Source organism: Protopterus annectens, chromosome 12.part0 (assembly GCF_019279795.1).
Source record: "Protopterus annectens isolate FY-2018-M chromosome 12.part0, PAN1.0, whole genome shotgun sequence".
Taxonomy (NCBI): domain Eukaryota; kingdom Metazoa; phylum Chordata; order Ceratodontiformes; family Protopteridae; genus Protopterus; species Protopterus annectens.
This window is the reverse complement of record NC_056746.1, coordinates 939,459,583-939,476,254: the sequence shown is the minus strand read 5'-3', so window position 1 is coordinate 939,476,254 and position 16,672 is coordinate 939,459,583.

Here is a 16,672-nt window from a genome sequence, read left to right as displayed (position 1 = left end):
GGTTTTCCAAGCATGATCTCTTTGTTTCATAAGGGACCTAGTCTCTTTGGAGAGCCAGGGAGCATGGTTTGATTTTACTCTGATCTTCCTAGAGGGAGCTAAGGAGTTTAGAGTATTCATGAAGATGTTATTGAAAGTGCTTACAGCATCGTTTAGGGGGAGGTGTTTTAGAATGGACCAATCTATGCTGTGGAGAATGGAGTTAAATTGGGATGAATTGAAAGTCGATAGTTTTCGACAGTCTTTGATAAGGTGGAGTTTAGGAATATGGGAGTAGTGTCTTAAGATGGTGGTAGGGAGATGATCACTGAGGGAGTCAGGTAATTATTAAATTAAAGTATAACATTGTTGGGGATATTATCAACATACCTCTCAACCTCTTAGCACAAGAAATCTGGTTAAAGCCAAAAATAATGGGAGGTTCAATGCCCCATAATAGGGCAAATTCTAAATATTGCTTTTATAAATTTAGAAACTTGCTAGAATAAAAGGTATTATGTTGGCATGAATTTTCTGAAAGACATGAAGTCTGAAACTCAGTTGTCTGTCATTACTTGCTGACTTCAATCCTCAATTATTTGTCAATAAACTATACATTGTATGAATAACAGACCAAAATATGAAGCAAAAATCTGGACATTCTGTGAATATCTGGACAGTTGAGAGGTGTGATTATTGACAGGAGGTTGGATGTCCAAATAGAACAAATGGGGAACCTCCTCACACTGATTCTGTGGATTTGGCCCTTTTCACAGCATCCTGCCATGGTGTACACACATACTAAAGATTCCATTTCTGAGTATGTAAAGTGTCTCACCATCCACTATGTGTCATTTGAAAGAAGCACACACTGAAAGACCAGTCATCTCCAAACAAGGAAAGATCCACCCTAAGCTGAATAAACTACTTAAACTAAAGATGCCATTTCTGATTATATAACGTGCCTCCCCATCCACTACATGTCATTTGAAGCAAGCCCATTCTGAAAGACCATTCATCTTCAAACAAGGAAAGGCCCACCCCAAAATGGAACAAACTACTTAAAGTATGAATAATGAAATAAATTATTTTCTGAAACAAATGCTGCATTTGTCACATATGTAACTACTCATTTATATTGTAGTGTGCACACTACTGAAAGACTCCAGCCCAAAAAAGTATCTAGTCTTATCTACTTTAATACATTAAAATAAATTCCTTGTCAAAAGCTGGTTTTGAAAGCAATAGAACAGCCTGCATACTAGCAAATGTAATAAAATACTTTAACTCCCCATTAAGTGTTCTGCTTCCTGAAGCACAACTAAATAGTTAAGATTCTTCCAATAAATCAAACATAGTGTCAGTTAATGGGTTGCTGCTTTCCCTTAGTAACTTATTTCAACACTCACATGTAGTAGTCTTTTTAAAGTTTTCCCCTTAACAAACAGTAGCATTTTCATGTACAGGCTCTGAAAGTGCTCAGCTCTGCATTTTTATTATGCAAAACTAGTGACAGAAATAAAGCTTCCTCTTGTAAAAACACAGATTTTCTGTTTATCTTACCTTGCCTAAAATGTTGCTCCACTGATTGTTTTCATAAAAAAACAAACAAACAATAGACTGGGTGTGGGGCCCTACTCTATTACACCCATGCTCCTCTCTGGCTCCACTTTGCTACCCTACCCTACTCCCAGTTCCCAACCACCCCACTTCAACTACACTTACACTTAGCTAGTTCCTCCCACCCTCACTCTCCATCTAATCCCTACCCATCCAATCACCATCTAATCAGTCTACTAAATACTACCACCTTTTAAATATATTCATCTCCAACCAAACTCACTTCCTCAACCTATCACCTCCACTCCCCATTAGCCCTACCTACACTCTATTGTACATATTACAAGAAATAATTCTAACCTACCACATACTGCCACTATCACCAAGTCTAAACATCTACATCCCAAAATCTACTTTTCTGACTTGCCTTAGTATATCTTTTTATCACAAACTATGCCTCACTGATATACTTCTACCTCATATTATCACCATCTTCATTTCCCAACTACTATAAAACAATGATATGCTTACAACTAATCAAAACAACTATTCTAACATCACTTGCACACATCACAAGCTTCTATACACACACACCTACCCTACAATATACCTACTGCTCAGACCCACACACACATACTCAAAGAAATCTCACTTCTCTATATATCACCTGAACTCTACACACACTCTTTACTGCTCCTTCATACATACAAATACATAAAAAGCAATTATGCTAAACACCATCCCATACTAACATAAAATCTAGATATTACTATCCATTTCGCAATGTCACCACCAAACATAAATTCAGTGATGGGTTTCATCACATCCCTTGCCCTACCACTATCTTACAATCCAAACCAACCACCTCTTTCCAAACAACCCGCTATCATACTCCCCACTGCTCACAAAAGGCACTAATCTCATCCTACTCATTATAAACTTCCAAAGCATCTACAATAAAACTCACAATCTGTATGCATGTCTAGAATACTGCTCCTCTGTCATAACAGTTGTAACCAAAACCTTAATAAAACAAAATAAGTTATAATGAAATATGCCAAGGATATAATATAATCAGATCAGGTATACAATACAGATGGGGTGGTGACACAGCAGTAATATTCAAAAACTCCCTAGAAATAACAATATATCCTCACCAGCTGCCACAATTCCGAAATGATGAAATCCTAGCCATCTTATTAAAAATCAACAAAAACAAATGGATACGCATTATAGGAGGACTCTACATTCCCTCAAGTAATAATAAAGTTACACATGAAGAAATCCTATGTTGATTAAACTGTGAAGTAGCTCAGGAAACCATAATAATGGTACATCCAAACATTGACTGGAAATAAAATTACCTAACCTCACCCAAAATTAACTTATTTGACTTTCCACAACTGATAAACACTACCACCTGAGCACACACACACACACAAAAACAAAAAGAAAACAAATGGAGAATGCACAATTGACTGGATTCTCACAAATAAAATAGATTGTATTACCTCTGGTGGTACCCTGGCAGACATTATCAGTGACCACTTCCCTACATATGTAATCAAGTATAGACAAAATATTCCCAGGTAAGTAATCTACAGCACAAGTTCACAACAGACAGCAATTCAACATAGAGCAATTTAACTCAATTCTGTCACATTCCAAAAAGAAATCTATCCCTAGATGAATCAGTTGCCCACTTTAACTAGATATTTCTAAAGTACTAAACCAACATGCAGCCCTCAGAATCACACAAGTTAGATTAAACCCAGCCATATGATTTCAAGAATAAAGAACCCTACAAAAAACATCTAAACAGCAAATAACCAATGAAAAAAAATCCTCTTTCTCAAACCTCCAAAATGCACATCAGAATAATACCCAGCTTTTCTGGTCTTCTGTAAGAAAACTACTACACCCAGGGAAAACTTCCACTCCCGTCCCACAACCAATAATAACTAAAGACAGCATTTCAACTCAATTTATCTTCCACTTTATAAACTCAATCCTAGCATTCATCAACCAAAACTCCAGTAAGCTGTCCCAGGCTGTTAACAAATGTGTTATACATTTGTCTTTTGAATTCCTGTACCCTTCACATAAACATTAATTATTACTTCATTATATGATATTTCAGTATGAATCCCAGCACATCTCTTGTACATACCTCTCAACCTCTTAGCCCAAAAAATCTGGACAAAGTCTGACATAATGGGAGGGCAAAGATCCAAAAATAGGGATGGATTTTAAATATTGTTCTTATAAACTTAGAAAGTTGCTAGAATAACAGGATTTGTCTTAGCATGCATTTTTGAAGGGTATAAAGTCTGAAACTGTATGTCATTATTTAGTGACTTCAGTCCTCAGATCATCCCAGTGATTTGCCAGAAAATTACAAAGTTTATGAGGAACAAACCAAACATACGAGGCAAAAATCTGGACATTCTGCAAAAATCTGGACATTTGAGAGGTATGCTCTTGTAGTTTACTGTGTTGCCAGTTACGTTTTCAAGGGAAGAGAAGTTTACTGTTTGGCATACTAATTTTGCTTTCAATGTGAAATTGTTTTGTTCTATATAGAAATTGGCTGTCAGTATTTTTTTCTGTAACGATTGAAATAATAGTTTTAAATGAAATCCAAATTTGTGTGATAACTGTAAAGTAAGAAAGAAAACAGTATTTACACTGATAGGTATGAACAGTGTTTCTGCTAACTGGGGAGATACGGCTAAGTAATGTCATATTGGTATGGTTGGCAGGGGTCCAATGCATTACTATGAACAGGACACTGCTGACTCTGTAGGTACATTCTGCAGCAGTAGTACCTTATTAGCATTTCAGGTAGGTCAGACCTGTACTGAGTGATATCAGAAGGGATAGTTGCTCCTGATGATAGAGAAGACATAGGGAGGCCAAAATGAGATGTAGATATCCTGCAAGCATATAAACACCCCCCCCAAAAAAAAAACATTATTCTGTATGCAGTAATATTTCTGATTTTTGTATGACCTTTGGTTTGTTGAACAAAAGCTGTTGTACCATTTACATTCTCTGTAATTGTTTTGCATTATTCATTACACTAAAGAATGAATTAATTCATTAACAGGCCTGAATTGTGTAATATAGTCTAACTAGGTTGCATTTCAGTAATATCTGTGAAGTACCTTCTTACAGCCTCCAGAAACTGCAAATCGGTTGACATTTGTCAGGTCATAAAATGGGCAGTATTTGGAGCGTTGCTCAGAACAGTCAGATCAGTCATTGCTACATATTACTGTGATACAGTCTTCTCTACAGCATCGAATTGTAAAGGATTTCTGCTTTTAGTTAAATCCTGTTACACTGCCAGCTAGCGCAGCAGACTAAAGCTCTAATTTGTTAATCAGCTGCTTCCTGTGGTAAGGGTGCAGGGTTTGAATCTTTCCACCTTCAATTCCTTACTGTGTGACATTGAGCAAGTCACTTAACCACCCAGTGACTTGGAGCAATTGGGAATTTGGACTAGGCTCCTTAATGGTCTATTGAACTGCATGCCTAGTAATTATGAACCTGTTGTTGCTGTTTGTCAACCATCCTTTATCGTGTAGCTGATCTAGTTAAGGAAATGTTATGGCAATATCACCAGCACACCCTTTTTTAATTCAACAAAATCTATTCTTGAAGGACAGCAGCCTCTGCATTTGCAGATGAAGCACTAAAATGCAAAGTTGTTTGCCAGAAGCAACTTCCACATTAGTAATAGTTCTTTTTGGTGTGGAATTATTCAGATAACTTACTTTTGCAGAGATTGTGCATATTAACTTAGGATATGTTATCAGGCAGTTAATATTCCTTATGCTCTCATAAATGCTCTTCTATTTAAACTGTGATACACTTGGCTGGATCTAAAGTTATGATGATAGTGATTGTTATACAGTTTAATGTAGTTCATCCAAAGCTACCAATAAAGTACATGTAGTTTATTTCTTCATAACAATAAGAGATCTACACCATCAACAAAGTGACTATAACTGCTGTGGTGGTGGTGGGGCTCTGTCTGTGGATAAAAGTGTGTTATGCTCTTATCTTGTCATTTTTACTCAGATTTTAAACTGGATTTTGCAGGATGTGTGTGTGTGTGTGTGTGTGTGTGTGTGTGTGTGTGTGTGTGTGTGTGTGTGTGTGTGTGTGTGTGTGTGTGTGTGTGTGTGTGTGTGTGTGTGTGTGTGTGTGTGTGTGTGTGTGTGAGTGTGCGTATTAAGTAGGAATACTTTGGCTATGGAGTGTTTATGTGAAACAAATTCGAAATGTGACTTTGGTCATTATTATTGCTATGAATTTATTTGACATAAGACGTCTGAAAAGGATGGAGTCAACAATGTAGCTGTAATTGCTGGGTTTGGGAGATGCATGTGAATAAAATTCTACACATAATTTTCAATGCTTTTTCAATGACTGTGAGTTTCAAGGGAAGAGAATTTTATTGTTGCTCATGCTAAGTCTGCTTTCAATGTGAGCTTAGCAGATGGTCATCAGTGTTTGTGCTATAGAATTTGAAAGGTTTTAAATCAAATCTCTGTAATCATTGTAAAGGTAAAAAAGAAAACAGCATGCACACTGACAGGTCTGAACAGTGTTTAAGGAAACTGGGGAGAGACCTCCAAGTAATGGGACCCTTGAATGGCTGCACTGGGGGGGCTGGTCCATTACTCTGCCAAGGGCCCATTTGACCATGATTTGCCTTTGGTCCCTATTGCAACAATAAAAAATATAAACTAAAACAAAAGCCAACAACACTGGCAGCTGACACCCTACCAAACAAATACCTAAAATTTGAGCCAAAGCCATAGCATTCACTATCTTCATCCTTACTAACAGATCTATACATGAAAGCTAGTCCCAACAATCTGGAAAAAAATCCTTCATAACCCCTCTCCATAAAGGCATTAACTCATCATACCTGACTATGACTAATTACTGCCCTATTGTGATACCATTATCCCTATCTAAAATTCTGGAAAGATGTGTACACTCCCAGCTAATCAAATTCCTCTATGACCATAGCTTACTCACTCCCACACAGTATGTATTCTGGCAAAATCGTAACACTAAGACCTCCTTCCCTCCGCAGCTTTACCAACACCATCAATCAACACAGAAACAATGATGACCTAGACTCAACTATTTTTCACGACTTATCAAAAGCTTTTGACATGGCATCACATCAGAAACTACTATATGAGCTAGCATCTCTAGATCTAAGTAAATAATTCCTAACCTGGTTTCATAGTTACCTATCAAATTGGCAACAAGCCATCAAGTGAAAGCAAGACCTCTCAACTTTCCTGCTGATCACAGCTGGGGTTCCCCAAGGTTCAATTCTAGGGCCTGTCCTTTTTAAAATATATATCAACATACTCCACACTGCCTCTGAACAAGCAACATTAATTAAATATGCAAACAATGCAACACTTGTCTTCCTACACAAACAATACATTCCCTACAAGATATCACTCAACAGGTTTTCCCATCCATAGAATTCTTGCTCTGCAACTCACATCTACTTATCAACCCCAATAAGACAAAATTAATGTTCTTTGTCCCCAAAAGTCTCACAGAACAAAATCACAAATTCTATAGATGGTCATCTGACAGCACCGAAATTGAATGTATACCATAAACAAAAGTACTAGGAGTCTTACTTGACAACAGACTTAAATATAACCAACACCTGCTCCAGACCATCAAAAAAGCCGGGCTGTAAGCTAGGATAACTCCATAGGGCAAGATGGTTTCTCACAAACTCCACAAGAAAATCCATGGCTCCCACTTACCTATTTCCATCTCTTCAGTATGGATTCCCCATCTTTACAAATTTCATTACCAGCCTTAAAGCTAAACTTGATGAATGCTACAATAAAATAGCTAAATTTGCAGCAAACACTCCTCTAAAAGCTCACCTCTGTGTAGCCCTCAGAGATTTACTCTGGTTGGAATTTTCCCACTGCCTTACATAATCACTAGTCAAGATAGTCCAACCTTAATTAATTTCCCTGAAAAATGCTCGTCATTGAAAAATATACTCCAGCCATACTCTAGTTACAGACTACTAAGGACAAACATTGAAAAATATACTCCACCCGTACTCCAGTTACAGACTACTAAGGACAAACATTGAAAAACATACTTCACCTATACTCCAGTTACAGACTACTAAGGGCAAACAACAAATATCTGCTCTCCATCTCCAAAACATATAACTCAGTGGGTCTACTTCACATCACCTAAATCTCATTTGACTCAGTTTCATTTGACTGAAACCAAATCACCTAATTTTCAAAATACTGAAAACTCATTTGACTGAATCTCATTTCACTGAATTTTAAGCCATAGATATGATGTGGGTTTCCCTTCACCTGTGACTTTCTTGTGCTAAAACAAATTACTGTAACTTAAAGTGCTGGCTTTCAGAATATCGACAGTCGTTTAGAAAGTAGTGTTGTAGTGTTTCTAAATGTGAATATGTCTCTTTACATTTTTATGGGAAGTATCTAAAGTAATATGGTGGATGTTTTGTTTGTTCCCAGCAATAGTGGCAACGTGTAGAGTACTGTAAGGTAAGTAAAAGGTATATGCCCTTTTCCCCACTGTAATGTGATCCTGGAGTTAGTATATATAGTTAGTAGGTGTGGAGGGCATAGCCCCCCTCCTAGTTTTGTTTTATATTGTCTGGTTTCTGTTAAGAGGTTAAGTAAGTAATCTTTAAAGTCTGGAAAAAAGTAGACATTAGTGCTGTGTGTATGTCTATGGTTTAAAATTTAGTCTTTTTAAATTCAGCGTTGTAAGCTTTAGGGTGAAATGAGATTCAGTCGAATGGGTTTTCAGTATTTTGAAAATGAGGTGATTTAGTCTCAGTCAAATGAAAGTCAGTCAAATGAGATTTAGGTGATCTGAAATAGATCCAGCTCAGCTGGGGATTCTTTATACTCTCACCAAATTACAGAAACATGCAATACAATCCCTTTACAAATAATACAGACAGACAAGACAAAAACCTTTCAAGTTACTACTAAAACAATATCTAAAAATAAAGTGTCTCTTTTCCTGCTATAGATTGAAAGATTCAAAGAAAATGTTATTGCCATTTAGAAAACACAAGTGCAACCTAAACAGAATTTCGGTTTTAGCTCGTCATCAGAATACATAGGCAGTTTAAGTATTAAAAGAGTAAGACATCACATATACACAACTATTCTAATACACATAAAAAATACTCCTTATAACCTATTTCTAGTCAGGTAAAACTACCCATACATATAAACCTAAACATATGAACAAATAATACTATATACAGAAAAGGAGAAGAAAAGGCAGTTTGTTAATATTGCACATGAGGGATTATTGCAAATGCACTTTTAAGAGAAAGATATTGTACATCTGTAAGAATAAATTAACTATAGTGAATTAAATAATGTATCACTTTCAGTAAAATATTACTAGTGAGATCATGTTTGGAGGTAGGAGATACCCAAGTTGATGTCAGAGTTTATGAGCATTATTACTGTTGGATAAAAGCTGTTCAAGAGCCTGGAGGTCCTACAGTGGATGCATTGGTACTCTTGCTAGATGAAAGTCTAGCAAACCAGCCAAATTCTGGATGTGATGTGTCTCTAAGTGTTTTGTATGCCCTCTTTATGCTTCTTGTTGTAAAATGTTCTTGCACGGTTGGAGGATTTGTGCCCATTATCTTCTCCGCAATCCTCACCACTCTTTGAAGCGTCTTCCTCTCTGCCGTGGTACTGTTTCTGTACCACACAGTAAAGTTGCTGGTGAGAATACTTTCAATAGCTCCTTTATAGAAAGTGGATAGAGCATTCAGAGGAAGCTTTGCTCTTTTGAGCCTTCTGAGGAAGTGCAGGCATTGGTGAGCTTTTTTAATTATCTGGCCTGTGTTCACAGACCAAGTGACATCTTCTGAGATGTGTACCTCTAGGAACTTTGTAGACTGAACTCTCTCTACCACCTCACCATTGATCTTAAGTGGTGGATAAATGGCTGGCCTTTTTCTGAGGTCAATGATAATTTCTTTAGTTTTGTTGACATTCAGATCCAAGTTGTTATTTTCACACCATTTGATCAGAGAACTGACTTTGTTCCTGTATTCCCTCTCATCATCATCATCCCTTATGAGACCCACTACAGTAGTATCTGTGAATTTGATGATATTGTTATTGGGAAATTTCGCACAGCAGTTGTGGGTAAGGATGGTGAATAGTAGAGGGCTACTTACACACCCCTGAGGCACACCAGTGTTGAGTATAATGATACCTGATATGTTGTTTCCAGCACGTCTTCTGTGGACTTCCAATCAAGAAGTCAAGAATCCAGTTGCAGAGGCTCTTGTTGATGCCAAGGTTAATTAATTTTCCTGTGAGTTGCATCAAATCCACTGTGTTGAATACCGAGGTAAAGTCAATGAACAACAGCCTGACATAGATGTTCCTCCCAAGATGTTCTTGAGAGAGGTGCAGGGTTACTGAAATGGTATCCGCAGTGGATCTGTTCGGCCAATAGGTAAACTGCAGAGGGTCAAAGGTCGGTGGCAGAGCTTTTGACAGATGCTTTTTACTATCATTTTGACACACTTCATAATATTTGAGGTTAGTGCCATCAGTCTGTAGTCATTTAAACAAGCTGGATTGGCTTTTTTGGGCAGCGGGATTATATTAGTTACCTTGAAGCATGCTAGCACTCTTTCAAGAGCCGTGGATGTATTGAAAATATATTCCTGGTACGTAAGAAATATGCCCACATCTGCTTCCTCTTTATGATAGTACTCTTTCTCCACTTCCTCTCTTTACTCAACTACCTGTAAAAAGATATGAAGGGTCGGGAAAATGGACACTAAATCACAAGGAATGACCTTTTCCCACAAACTACATCAATCACTATCTCAAAGTTATGAGAAGTAATTGTTTTTCTTTCTAATTAGATCAACCATCTCACCAATCCCCCTCTGCCATAGTTTTTTAGCCTTTCTCCTCATCTACCGAAAAACTAGTACTCATTTTAACCGTCTATCCTATCACAGCTATTGCACTATTCCTAATTATTTGCTGCTCAGTCTTTATATGTAAGAAATATTTATATATCCTATTAATAACAAACCATATTACAAACTACCTTCACCTTTTCAAATTTTTCATGGTTGAAACTTCCTCCTCTTTTCCTTCCCTCCAGAGTTAGAACTTGTAGGTATAAAAACAATAACTTTACACCGTTATATTTCCCTCGACTATGTATAAACCTGTGTCTTACTCAAGTGAATGATTTACACACTCCATTTACCCATGTAAGCTATGTAAATGTGATTCTCTCAAGTGTATGTTATGTAAACTATGTAAGTTCTCATTTTCTCAAATATATATAGAGTGTAATCCATACGTTAGATATCTACTCTCTACTTGTATTTTACATCTGATATTTTGTATTTGTATTTTATATATTTTCTGTTAAATGAAGAACTTTTCTGCAGAGTCTCTGCTGAAAAAGAGTTTTTATCCAAGTTAGACTTTCCTGGTCAATGAAGATAGATAGATAGATAGATAGATAGACAGATAGATAGATAGATAGATAGATAGATAGATAGATAGATAGATAGATAGATAGATAACATCCTTGTCTAGTACTGTCTGCACCATCCAAGACAAAGCCCACTGGTGATGGTATCCAGGAATCCTCAAATGTGTCACAGCTTGCAGAAACTGCAGCTGCAGTAACCCTATCCTATTCCCAATCCTGGTGTTCCCTCACTTATCTGTCTGTGCTCACCCCAGTTGTTTGTCCACTCTTCCCCTCACCATTATGCTCCCGTTGTCTGTCTAATGTTTCCTTCACAATGTTGTTGCTGTCCTTCATTGTGTTACCATGCAGTCCATTAGTTGTATGTCTTCCCCTGCTACCTAACCTAACCCCTCACCTTCTTTTCATGTTCTTTGTTTCCCTCCCCAACTTACCTTCTCTTTATGCATGAGAAATAGGCACTTGAGTCACAGTATAACATTTCCACCACTTTCCTGCTCATTCCTTAGATGCTCACCTTCTGTTCTACCCTCTGCTTGCTTTCCCTTTTCATTCCTTTTCAATACTGTCATTTCTACCCCTTAATCTGGTCAGAAATAAACTCACCTTTCCCCATGCCCATCTAGGACTTCCAAATCACTTATCTTTTGTGATCATACTGTGTGTCGTCGGTCACATGACACTGTCAATGCTCATGTACAATCTATGAGAACAGGTACTGCTTAATATACAACTACTAAGTACAGGCATTATCATGCACTGTGTATATTGGCCACAGCCTCTAACAGCTGTACACATTTGCTGAGTGTCATTGAATGTCAACGTTCACGTACTGCATAAGGGTTCATTTGTCAGGAACGAGTAGTTACCCTTGCAATGAATCACAATGCCAACTACATCTGTGTATGACAGATTAGACTTCAAATCTGTTGCCCTGATGGGTTGTTTTTGGCTCTGTCATTCTTTAATTCTGCAAGTGTGTGACCAACTGTTATGTGTTCCCTGAAGAAGCCTTTTGTTTCACTGGTTCTCTAGCTCAGAATGTAACTGTTGTGCTTTAGCACACAATGTCAGTGAGATTGTGGGTTCAAGTCCCTTCAAGGTTGTATACATTTTTTTGTATCTTCTATTCATTTATTCTCTTAGCATATAACCAATGGGTCTATATTATTTTATCAAAAAGTGAGTTAGCCGAACTGCATCTATATCAGAAATGCAGTTCAGCAAACTGTTGATGGTGAGATCGCAGTGGTGAAGTGAAGATTGGAAAATTTGCCCTTTCCTCACTGTAGTGCAATCTTGGAATTGATATGTATAATTGGCTGGGGGTGTGGGGGGCTGTAGTGAATTTGCTGAACTGCATTTCTGATGTAGATGCAGTTCAGTGAATTCACTTTTTGATTACATAATATAGACCTGTAACCAACATCTGTTTTGTGTTTCCCTGGAGTTTTTGTAGCTCGGCCTTTAAATGTACTTTGCACATTGAACATGTAAGAAGTTGTGTGTTCAAGTTCCCTCAGGTTTGTATGCTTCTTTGCCTCTTTTATTCTGCAAGTGCGTAACCCACAACTGTTTTTTGTTTCTTGAAGACATTTTGTCTCATGGCTTCTATATCTCAGCCTGTAATTCAAGTAGTTATTTGCACACTATAAGTGGAAGATGTGAGTTCAAGTCCCTTCTGGGTTGTATGCTTTTTTTCCCTCTTTCATTCTGCAGGTGTGTAACCCACAATTCCTGTGTGTTTCCCTAAAGCCTTTTGCCTCACCATATCTGTAGCTCAGCCTGTTAAAGAATAGCTTCACACTCTGTAAGTGGGGGAGTTTCTGGGTTCAAGTCCCCTGTATGCTTTTTGCCTCTATCATTCTATAAGTCTGTAACCCACAATGCTGTGTGCTTCCCTGACACCTTTCTTCTCATTGGTTCTTTAGCTCATCCTGTAACTGAAGTGCTTTACCTCCTACAAGTAGGAAAGGGTGTGGGTTTAACTTTCACAGGTTGTATGTAGGCACATCATTGTTACAATAGAGTGCTTGTTTGTTCACATTTGCGCCTTTGTCTCTCTCACACTCCTTATGCATTGTTTTTATATATTTTTTAAACTTCAGTTAGTTGACGTTTATATCTGTGTGTCTAAAATCCCCTGCTCCATTGTCTTCTACACCCCTGACTGTGTCACCACCTCCCTTCACAGTCCTGTTATGTTACATATGTTACATGTTTGGATATGCGGCTTTAGTTCCTACTCTGTCCTCCTAACTTTATCTTAATTCACTTACTGCCTTCCACAAGTTGCCTTTTCTGCATGTATGCATCATTTGACAAACAATAACTCAGCACTCAAGCCTCATGACCCTGTAAGGCTGCCATACACCTACTTTCTTTTGCTACAGTTGTGCATTTGAGACAGCAGCAGGCTTCCTTGAGACACATGATTGATGAACGAGCACTGCTTGTAATACCCTGTGGCTACACCATAACCCTGCACTTTCTTCCCACAGCCGCTACTGTGGCTGTTGGCAGGACGTTTAATGTGGTGCTCTTTGTGCACACTTGTCTAGCCACGTTCATTCTTAGCGAGTACTGGGGCTCATTGCCCATGCACAGTAAACAGCTAGTCGCAATTGTTGTCACAGTGTTTCTGAATCCCAGGGACTGTTTTCTTTGATTTTGTATGTAGTACTCTAATATATATCTGACATCGGTCTCACTTCATTTAATATGCTTAGTAGGTGATAGTAGTGCAGCAAAACATTAGTGTATTAATTAATAGTGAGATCCAGTTTTTTGTTATGCCAGCTGTTGTTACGCCATATAAGTGTTGCTGTTTCTTCTGTCAAGGGTTTGCATGGTCATTTTCCCTCAATGTCTGAATTTTAATCAACTATTCTGACTTCATAAAATACTTATTATTTGGTGTGCATAGCATATTTTTTACATATATTATGAATGGCCAGATCCTGTAATTTTCCACTTGTGTATATTCAGTTTGTGTACAGTATAATATAGTGCAGTGCAGGTTTAACATTTGTTCAGCTGAAATGTCAATATTAGCAAAGAAATGTAATTTTCCAGCATTTAAGTACCTGTTTACTAAATGAGGTAGAAATGTATGAAATAAATGCAACTTTTTATGTGGTAATATGACATCTTTTTTTCATATCTATCATACACAAATGTTTAAATTATATTTGTACATAAGGATCTAGCTGAAGTGAAATAACCTAGTTATCCTCATTCAGGTGCAGAGGTACATGTTAAAGCTAGAGTGAAAATAACCTGTTAGTCTACAGGGTCATTTCTATGAGCAATACTGGTGGAAATACACATTTTGCTATATTATTCATAACTTCTTGTTATATATATATATATATATATATATATATATATATATATATGCGTGTGTGTGTGTGTGTGTGTGTGTGTATATATATATATATATATATATATATATATATATATATATATATATATATATATAAAATACACAGAAGTAAGATGTATTATCAGAATCAGACTTTGGTGCTTAAAGGACTTCATGTAACTTTGTAATGAGAGCTTGCAGATGATGGATGATATTTCTTGCAATTTCTTGCATGATTTTGCAAATCGATCTTGGCTGAACTCAAAGTATTTACTGAGGATTATGTAACTGCATCACTGAGATGCATATTTGATTTATTACTAGTACACATCTTATATTTGTTGAGCTCCATTTACTGAGTGCTCCTGAATTTTGTGTATGTGTTTTTTTTTTCTTTAACCTGACTTCCTTTAGAGATCTAGAGTAATTTTCCATTATACAGATTCTTGTCAGAGGATTCATATATATAATGGGGTATTTGTCTAGAAGACACATAAATGTCTTAACAGCATGAACAACAAAGAATATAAATTAGGATGAGCAGTTGTGTGGTGTTACTACAAATAAGAAATCAGATGAAGGTATGGGTTCAGGACTATTATTTGATCCTAATATAGACAGGAAATGCAGTGCAGTGCAGATTTTGTGACTTTAGTTAGAATTATCATGTACATAACATACCAAATCCCAGAGATGATGACTGTACTGCATAGGTGTTTGACTAGATCAGGAACAGAATATTCAGAATTATTATTAGCACTATACAAGGGTAGATAAGTGAAAAAGAAAAGAAACAGAACATAGAAGGCCACCTACACACCTCACAGCAATGAAATGTATGCTTTATTTGTAGATATATAGTAAACTACATGGTTATACCATTACAGAATAACAAGTGACACAACATAGGCATAGTAGGCCTGTGAACAGGAACACTTGCTGAACTGCTTGGGACTCTTAAATGCATCCATCTAGTCCTTTGCAAATAGTTGCAATTTTGCCTCCCTTCAGTATTAGGTGATGGTGGTCACTGAAAAGGTGGTAAGTATGTGGAAGAGGCTGTCACATGATACTAAAATAACAAAGGCATTGAAGGAATGCTCACCCACACCTCTCAACTCATTTTCTTTAGGAATTCTGGTCATAGCCAAAAATAATACGGAGTCAAAGACCCTCAGATTAGAGACAATTTTTAAATGAGACTATAATTCAGTACAAAAACTAATAGAACAACAGGTTTTGCAACGACATGCTGTTTTGAATGATAAGATATATGAAATCCAAATGCTGACTGACTGTAATCTTTAGTGATTTACCAGAAAATCAAAAAAAAATAATGAGGGACTGTGCAAAAATATGATTCAAAATTAGCGATATTCTGCAAATTCAGAGATACTTGAGAGATATGAGGTCCACTCAGTTCTCATATTTCCATAATCAAAAAGTACTTTTCCTTTTCTTTAATAACAATAAATTGAACATACTACAGTGACATAAGTTTAGAGGACAGAATATAGAGTGAGCTATTATTATTTATTTTTGCAACGCTAAGTGTAAAACTCAGAGGAAAGGATTTTTTTTATAAAGTGGTTATACAAAACATGAACACACTGGCAGAAGATCAAAGGGCATCTGCATTTTCCCCAGTACTGCAGCCATCACATCCCTCTACATGCCCTGTTCCATTCCATTCCTCCAGGACATTTATCACCTACCCTAAAAATAATGTAGATATGAGTGGATGATGAATAGAACCAAGATGCTCTCCTCCAAAAAGAGGAAGCCAATCTGGTGGTCCCTTGCCATAAACAAACTTTACAACAAAAGGAAGAAACTGTTGCAGAAAAGAGGAAAATCCCAGGATGCAAAAAAACTCCCTTACCAGTCTTAGTAAGAAGCTGAGATCCCTCATAAAATCTTCCAAAGCTAGTTACGAAAATAAAATTGCCAAAGATTCCATAGACAAACACAAGCCATTCTATAGCTATGTGAATAATCTAAATGGCAATGCTCAGATCTGCTCTGAGCTACAACAGAATAGCATTAAATATACTGATCCCAAGGATATTGCCAATATCCTGGCAGATTGATTCAGTGCAAACTTCACCCCCCCTCTCACCCCCTAAAGGACCCATCTCAATACCAAAAGATTGCCAAATTCCGGTAATAATGGCCACACAGGTACAAAACTCCAAGGATAAGAAT